This window comes from Vombatus ursinus, unplaced genomic scaffold (genome assembly GCF_900497805.2).
Source record: "Vombatus ursinus unplaced genomic scaffold, bare-nosed wombat genome assembly UNPS02014812.1, whole genome shotgun sequence".
Lineage (NCBI taxonomy): Eukaryota > Metazoa > Chordata > Mammalia > Diprotodontia > Vombatidae > Vombatus > Vombatus ursinus.
The window spans coordinates 21,646,481-21,655,595 of NW_020954590.1; the positions used below are offsets into that span (position 1 = coordinate 21,646,481).

Below are 9,115 nucleotides of genomic sequence, written 5' to 3' on the forward strand. Positions count from 1 at the left end.
TGTGTGTGTGTGTGTGTGTGTGTGTGTGTGTGTGTGTGTGTGTGTGTTTAGGGAAGTAACGCAAAATAAGTTTGGAAAGATAGGTTGGAATGAGAGTATGAAGGACTTTCAAGTGCTGAATAAAGGACTTTGGATTTGATCCTACAGATAATATGGAACTACTGAAACTTTTTGAGCAGGGAAACAGTAAGATTATACAAGTATTTTATGAAGAATATCAATTGTGTGAAGGACCAATTAGACAGAAAAAGACTGGAATCAGATTAATCAGGGGGCAGGGAAGAGGTGATGAGGACCTGAAAGGAAATGACTGTGAGAGTAGAGAGAAGAGGACATATGTAAGGGATGTTGTGAAGGTAGAATTGACCAGACCTGGTAATTCACTAGATATATAAAAAGATAAGAAAAATTAAAGGATGATTCAGAACAAGAGATAATAAGGAGTTCACCATTTCAAACCCTCATTTCAAAGCCAAGGATATCAATAGCATATTGTGGAGCTTCTTTCATGTTCTTTAATGGAATACAATTCATCAAGTCAGTATATAAGACTAAATCTCCATCAGACTAGTCTCTTATGAGTCTATCAACAACCTCAGTGGGTATATAACACCCAACCTTCTGAAAAATGTGCTTCCAAGCTGAGTAGTCATAGTCCTCACAAACTTTTTTCCTTCTTTTCTTGAAGGTGTGATTCTGTAACAAAAGATCATCACATCATATGAGTCATTCCTTCAACTAACCTACTGTCTTCTAGACACTGTGCTAGGCACTGAAGATTATTACAAAGACAAAAATGAAACAGTCCCCACTCTCTAGGAGCCTACATGCTGTTAGAAGAAAACAGGAATCAGAAAAATCTCTTAGATGGGTCATCCATGACGATTTATTCCATCAATCTGTACTGACCATAGGCACTTCACTGTTAAACTAGAATGTACATCTAGAATGCTTCAAGACTTTCAAGAGATCTTGACCCTTGGATGTACATACTGAATAATTCTATCCTTTAAGGGCTCTTGGCATTGTTGCAGGAAAAATCCACATTAGGTTGATTCTAGACACTTTTAGGAAGTTGGTCATCAAGTTGGACCATCCAAGAGTTAACTTTCTATTTAAATGAATTATTGTAAAAGAGGAATGCACATTCTCTTCCATTGATTTCGGAAACATTCTAGTTTGGAGACTGTGTTGCTCTTTGTGAGCGTCCATCACTAAAGGTAACTATAAACAAGCATAAAAATCACTATTGTGATTCATCTTAGTAGCGCAGTCACAGAATCTCATAAGCAGAAATTAAGAGGTAGAAAACTCATAAAACCCTTAGCCACAATTTCTGAAGACCTACCATTTACATATTTTGCATATTACTTCTAAGATTATTAGGTTCTCTTTCATGATTCTGCTTTGCACACAGTGTCTATAGATGCCTATGTAAGAGAGTGATTGACTGGATGGGATGAGCTTTTTGTAATCCTTAGGATCTTTCAAAGGTTCCTAACTAAAGGGAAAACAGCCTTTTTCTTATAGCTCCATTTTGATATAGATAGGAATATTATCCCACTGACTAGAGAATTGCTTATTAATTAATGGAATTATTCATTGTGCCTAAGGGAATGGAATTACAAGGGAGTTCTGGGTTAAGTAGCGGACAGGCATGCTTAGTTCTTTGGATATTTGTGGGGAAAGACCATAATGGCAGCAACTGAGGAGTAATGCTTCAATCACATCTTAATAAGTCACAAAGAATACAAAGGTAAATGGTATTGGGGTACAAAGACAGTGGGGACAGGATTGGGGTGGTGAAGAGATGCAGGTAGTGTGGGGAAGAAAATAGTAAAGGGAGAGGCACAGTGAGTCTTTTCATAACCATAGATTGGAGTTGGGAGCACTGGGACATCATGGACTCATAGCAGATGGAGGAGTGCTGGGGGTGGGTGAGGGTTTGGGGTCACATTTTTATAGAGTTTTGATGGGGGACAGACTAACATATCTGGGCCACGCCTAGTGTTAATTCATTAACATATTACATAATCTCAAAGTTCTCTGCAACACTTTAGGGTTAATTCATTACCATAACATTTGCTGGTATGCTTCTGGTCTTACTGTAGATACCTGGAGCTTATCTGAGGCTTACAGGCTGGGTAGTTAGCAGGGCTGAGGGGCCCTTACAGTAAGCCTAGCTGGCTTCCTTTGATTTAGCACATAGTCTCAGGATATGGTGTTAATTAATTTATGAGACAGTTTCCAATGGCTCCTATGCTCCCCTAATTTATGACACAGTTTGCAAGTAACCATTATGCTTCCTTAAATTATGGGAGAGTCTGTAAATGACTTCCAGGTTTCCCTTTGCAACCTTACTTCCTACTATCATTACTTTATATTAGCTATTTATAAACTTACTATCCTAACTAAAAGGGAAGGGGTTGAAAAGAGAACCAGAGCAAGATACAATTTAACACAACTAGATATAGCAATCCAAAACCCAAGAATGTGAAAGCTAACATCCTACATTCACATATTTGGAGCAAGGGAACTCCTGAGCAGGGAGCAATAGTGTTACTGTTCTTGCTCTAAAGCCATTTGAGAAAAAAAAAAATTACCCATCCAGATAAAAAAGCCTTGGAGATCTTGGAATCATAAAATTAGAGCTGAAAGGTATCTACAAAATTATCAGTTCCAATATCCTCTGTTTACAAATGAGGAAACTAAGGCTCAGAAAGATGAAATAAATTGGTTAGCAAGTTGCTGCACTGGAATATGAATCTAGGTCTTCTTGACTCCAAATGCAGTCTAGTACTCTGTGGTCCCTTCTTTTGCCCAATTACTAAAATCTTCTTGATAATAAACTTATCCATTTGGACCAAGCCCATACTTAGCTAATATTCATTTAAAACACACTCTAAATCAGATGTTACCCATCATTTGAGTGTTAGGGGGTACTATAGTAGGACATAAAATGCTATAGACTCTGCTATTTTTTTTTTTAGCATATACAATTCATTTATCCTTTCTGGGCCTCAGTTTCCTCATCTATAAAATAGATATTAATAGTACTTACCATAATTCATGGGATTATTATGAAGATCAAATGAGATTATTATAAGTATGTATTACATTATATATATCAAGTGAGATTATTATAATTGTATATTACATATAATATGCATATATAATATGTAATATCTCATACATAAATATTAGGTAACATAAGTTTAAAAAGTTGAAAATTCCATGGAACAATACAAATACAAGTTGTTATTTTAGAGTGGGTTCCACTTAATCTCACAATTTTTGGAGGTGCTAAGCAGATTTTGCCTATCCCAGCAAAATCTCCTTTCTTCCATTAATGAACTTTAATGACTTTGTTTTAAGAGCACTTGATGTGGAGTCAAATGACATGTTTATTCCAGCTCTGTTATTTACTACCTATATGACACTGAGGAAGTAGCAACCCTCTGAAAGTCACATCAACTTCATTAGTAATATGAGTGGGTTAGGCTAGAAGATTGCTAAGGTTCCTTACAGTTCTCAGTCCTACAGGAATCCTATTCCTTCCAGCAATGAGTAAATGTAGCCAGCAAGGTCCTGGACTTGTCTTCTCTGTAGGGGTTACCTTACTTCTCTCAGGGGTTAAATGTTCCTTATATTAACTCTCAGAAACAAAATAATATTCTCAGGATCAAAACCTTGTTTTTGCCCAAGTTAGTATCAGAATAAATCAGAGATTTAATTTGTATGGTGAGTTGCTTAGTGAGAAAACATCTACCAATTCAGACTGACAAGAAGTCTTCAGATTAGTTTTAGAGAGTTAACTCTTGGGCACTGAGAAGTAAAAGGATGTGGCCAAAGTCACAAATTCATGATGTATCAGACACAGGTCTTGAACCTAGGTTATCTTGACTCTATCTTTTCTCTATCCACTATAGCGCACTTCCTAATGGTCATCATAGGCAATATTAATCCCGATATTCTCCTTCCCCTCTTTCATAAGCCCCCTATGTTGCTGTATTCCATGGATATACTCAGTTAGCTATGATATTGATTCATTCAGGGCACTCTGAATGGGGCTTAGAATTTTTGTACTCAATGTCTGGAGTTAGGTAGTATAGCATTGATGGTACTTTTTATTAATTTGGCTTTGAAATTCAAATAGAGAATAGTTTGAATTATAAAGAGTAAGAAAAGATAAAGAAAGGATCTATGTTCAGAGTTTTACTAGCTCACTAATGATTCTATCAGATTTCAAAAGAAAAACAAGATCCAAGACTGCTATTGGGCATCTCCTTGTAATAGTTACAAGCTTAAAAGGAAATAGTGTTAGTGGATTGGCACAGTGGATGGAAATCATAACTCACAGTACAGAACCAATGTCCTAAGTTGTCCTTAAGAGGCATTGTGGTATTTGAGGTGCCATATTTAACTGAAAACATAATAATGACATAGATAGCCTAACAACTAGCTGTCCCTCAAAACTTCTACCATCTATTGTTAGATCTCAACACCACATTGATCTTTGGCATAATACAAATTCCCATAATCATGAAAAGCATGTTTCTTAAACTTGAGAACAAACCAAGGCAAGCTAAATTATAACATGTCCTTGGCAAAAAGTTTTAAAGTTAGTAATGTTTTAATTAAAAAATTAAATGGACTTGCAGTGGTGTTATTGTTATTATTGACACTATTGCCAACAATTTAGCTTGGTAAGTCCATTGGCCACAAAAACCAACAGTAAAAAGTTATTTTCTGTTAACTGACCCTACTCCTCAGCAAATTTGAACTAATGCAGAAAGTGTCTTTTTAATATGTATTTTCATGTGCCATAAAGTCAACAAAAATGTGAAGTTGTTCATTTCTATATACAATGAAAGGTGTATTCAGTCTGTTATTATAGAACAGATGAGTAAGTGAAAATGACGTAAATGGATAAAGTACATTTCCCGAGGTCTGTTGAGATTCACTGTAGGGATTTTCATGGTGCTGATTACCAATGGAAAGTAACCAAAGTCATGTAGACTTAGGAATCAGTAAGTCATAATTACTCAGTATTCATGAAAGGACAGAGCCACTTCTGTGTAAGGGTTCTATATTCCCTGTTAGAGAGTTAAGTAGTACACAGATGACATGATTATGCCACAGACCAAAGATCAATTGCAAGATATGTTTTGTCAACCTAGAAAGCAACAAAACATAGCTTCAATAAATTCACAGACTGATTCATAACTAAATATACATTTTAGATATTATATAAATGTTTACATTAAGATGACAGAATTGAACTCTGAGAATTACTTATGACTAGATAAGAAAGTTGATTTCATCTGGACTTTTTGAAAGATAAGTTTTCATTTGTATTTGAAAACCACTGCAGATTACTATGAAGAAACACTCCAGAATACTAACAGAGTACACTGTATTACTTAAATTATTTTTTAATGCTTGAATTCCTTTAACTTTATTCTTGCCCACTTGATTTAACAAAGAGAGCCAAGGGCAAGCTTCAGACAAGTTGTAGTAAGCCAAAAGTGGATCGGGTAACTTGGTTTGATAGAGTAAAGGCAATTTGTTCAACACATGGGAGCAGTGCTTCATCATGTTAATAGATGCTCTGTAAGCTGAATTGTTACTAACAGATAAGCTATTAATTTAAAAAAGAAATTGAATCTATCTCATGGGATTTGCAGAAGGAATAGGTTCTCTTACATATTCTCTTTCGTATGCTCTTTTTAGCCAGAGGCAGAGTCTTAATTTTCAAATATTCCAAATGTATAATTAAAGTTACAGTTTCACCTTGAATTTAAAATATTAAATCTTGAACAGACCTGGGCAGGCTGCTGCTTTGGCAAAAAGAGAAATGTGTATTGAATTCCTGTGATTTTTCATTCAGCTGTTATGTCTGCCATCTGGAGGGCTACACACTTCCTTCTCCAAATCCAGTACACCTACTTCTTCCTTCCTGGCATCAGCATGGCCCTACTGTTCAGATCCCAACTTCCTTCACACAGTATTGTTGAGGCCAGCAACTTGTAGGTGATTTTCCTTTTTTCCAGTGTCAAGAACTTTATTTTACCCTGGATTTGGTACTACATACTTCCTGTTGTTCATTTTTGTGACTGAAATACTTCTTCCTATTGCATGAAGTCCTTTTAGAATAAAATGTTGACACATTTACTCTAGTCTGTCTCTTTATATTCATGCCCCATTTACTGAAATATAGCACATTTTAAAATACATGAAGTTAGTGATTTTTTTTTTTTTCAGTTTGAGAACCTCCTCCAAGGTAACAACTACTTAGTGGCTAAGACTTAGGGAGTTGCCTGAGATTCAGTTAAGTGATAAGTGATTTGTTCATGAACACACAGAGTGTTAAGAGGCAGAATTTGTATTCAAATCTTCCTGGCTCTAAGTCTCTATCCATCAGGTCATGCTACCTCATTTAATAGAACAGAATTTAGATATTAAGGGATTTATGAATTGGTGTAGGTTCACTTTAAGAAATAGCACCTTTAATGCTTAGATAATTTGGGGATCTCATGCTTCCACTTTTCTTTCACTTTCTTCTCCATTGCTGCTATCAACTTAACTGTCCACTTTCTATTGCTTATTCTACCAGAATGTAAGTTCCTTGAGGGCAGGAATGGCATCTTGTCTCAGTCTTATTTTCACTCACAAAAATGACTATCTCCTCCAGAACTTAGCACACAGTACGTGCTTAGTAACATTTGACATTTTTGTCTATTGTAGCTTGGGGAATTGTGAAATTAGCTATGGTTTTAAAGAAAATATCAATTTATCCCACTCAAGAAAGTTTTTTATATGTCAGCAGCCACTAATTAGGATATTATCTATCAATTGAATAAACGAACCATTAAGATAGGAACAAAATAGTTCACTTAGACACAATCTATTAATTTGCTGTTTCTCATCAGATCTTATTTCATTGTGAAAGTTACATTAGTCTCTGGTATATATTTTTTGTTGTTGTTGTTGAGTCAAGTCTGAATCTTCATGACCCTGTGGACCATAGCATAGCAGGCCCTTCTATCCTCCACTTTCTCCCAAAGTCTGTCCAAGCTCACATTTGTTTCTTCTATGACACTATCTGTCTCAAAAGCTGTCCCTTTTTTCTTTTACCTTCAATCTTTCCCAACATCAGGGTCTTTTCCAATGAATCCTGGCTATTATGTAGCCAATGTGTTTAAGCTTCAGCTTCAGTATTTGACCTTCCAGTGAATAGCCTGAATTAAGTTCTTTAAGTATTAACTAATTTGACCTCCTTGCTATCCAAGAGACTCTCCAAAGTCTTCTCCACCACCACAATTTGAAGGTGTCAATTCTGCAGCACTTGGCTTTCCTTATAGTCCAACTCACAGCCATCCATTGCTACTGGAAAAATCATAGCTTTAACTATATGTACCTTTGTCAGCATGGTGATGTCTCTGCTTTTAAGTATACTCTCCAAATTAATCATAGCCTTTCTTTCAAGAAGAAAGTATATTTTAATTTCTTTTTTTCTACTCATTTTAAAAAATTTAGTATTTTATTTCCTCCAATTGCATGTAAAAGTAATTTTAACACTCTTTTTTTTAAATTATGAGTTCCAGATTCTCTCCCTCTTCTGCCCCCTCAAGAGGGCAAACAATTTGATATAGGTTATACATGTGTAGCCATGCAAAACGTATGTCCATATTAGTAATGGTGTGAAAGAAAACACAGACCAAACAAACAAGAGTAATAAAGAAAGCAAAAAAGAAAAAAAAGTTCAATTTGCATTTAAACTCCATTAGTACTTTCTCTGGAGATAGCATTTATTATCAGAAGCCTTCAGAAGCGTCTTGGATCAGCGTATTGCTGAGAATAGTTAAGTCATTCACAGTTGATCATCATACAATATTCCTGTTACTATGTGCAATGTTCTCCTGGTTCTGCTCATCTCACTTTGCATCAGTTCATGTAAGTCTTTCCAGGTTTTTCTGAGACCATCCTGTTCATCATTTCTTAGAGAACAATGGTATTCCATCACAATCATATTCCATGACTTGTTCAGCCATATCCCAGTTGATGGGCATCCCCTCAATTTCCAATTCTTTGCCACTACAAAAATAGCTACTTTAAATATTTTTGTACATGTGGGTCCTTTTCCCTTTTACTTTGTATCTCTTTGGGATAGAGACCTAGTAGTGGCATTGCTGGGTCAAAGTGTATGAATGGTTTTATAGCATTTTGGACATAGTTCAAAATTGCTCTACAGAATGGTTGAAACAGTTCACAACTCCACCAACAGTGCATTAGTGTCTTAATTTTTCCCACATCTGCATCATTTGTCATTTTTCTTTTCTGTAATATTAGCCAATCTGATATGTGTGGAGTGGTACCTCAGAGTTGTTTTAATTTGCATTTCTCTAGTCAATTGTGATTTAGAGCATTTTTTCATATGACTATAGATAGCATTGATTTCTTCATCTGAAAACTGCCTGTTCATATCCTACCATTTATCAATTGGAGAATGACTTGTATTCTTATAAATTTGACTCAGTTCTCTATATATTTGAGAAATGAGGCCTTTATCAGAGAAATTTGATGTAAATTTTTCAGTTATGATTACTATCTTTCCCCAAAATGTGGAACATTTCACAAATTTTCATGTCATACTTGCACATGGGCCAAGCTAATCTCTGCATCATTCCAATTTTAATGTATGTGCTGCTGAAGCAAGCACAGTGTCTTTTGATTTCATGGCTGAAGTTGCCATCTACATTGATCTTCGAGCCCAAGAATATGAAATCTGACACTGGTTCCATTTCTTTTCCTTCTATTATCAGGAAATGATAGGAATAGTTGCCAAGATTTTAGTGTATGTGTGTGTGTGTGTGTGTGTGTGTGTGTGTGTTAAGCTTCAAGTCAGCTTTTATACTTTCCTCTTTTACCCTCATCAATAGGCTTCTTAATTCTTCTCTCTGCCATCAGAGCGGTATCATCTGCCTATCTGAGATTATTAAACATTTTTTCCCAGCAGCCTTAAGTCTAGCTTTTGATTTACCCAGCCTGGTATTTAGCATCATAGACTCTCCATATAAGTTAAATAAATAAGGTAACAATGTACAGCCTTGTT

At 35.6% G+C, this 9,115-nt stretch overlaps 1 non-coding gene across 1 annotated transcript; it reads right to left on the reverse strand.

Annotated features, from left to right (window-relative positions):
- Positions 1–8,618: 8,618 nt before the first annotated feature.
- Positions 8,619–8,722, reverse strand: LOC114054339. The gene has a single exon (XR_003570463.1). It is a non-coding gene; the product is annotated as a U6 spliceosomal RNA (small nuclear RNA).
- Positions 8,723–9,115: the final 393 nt, after the last annotated feature.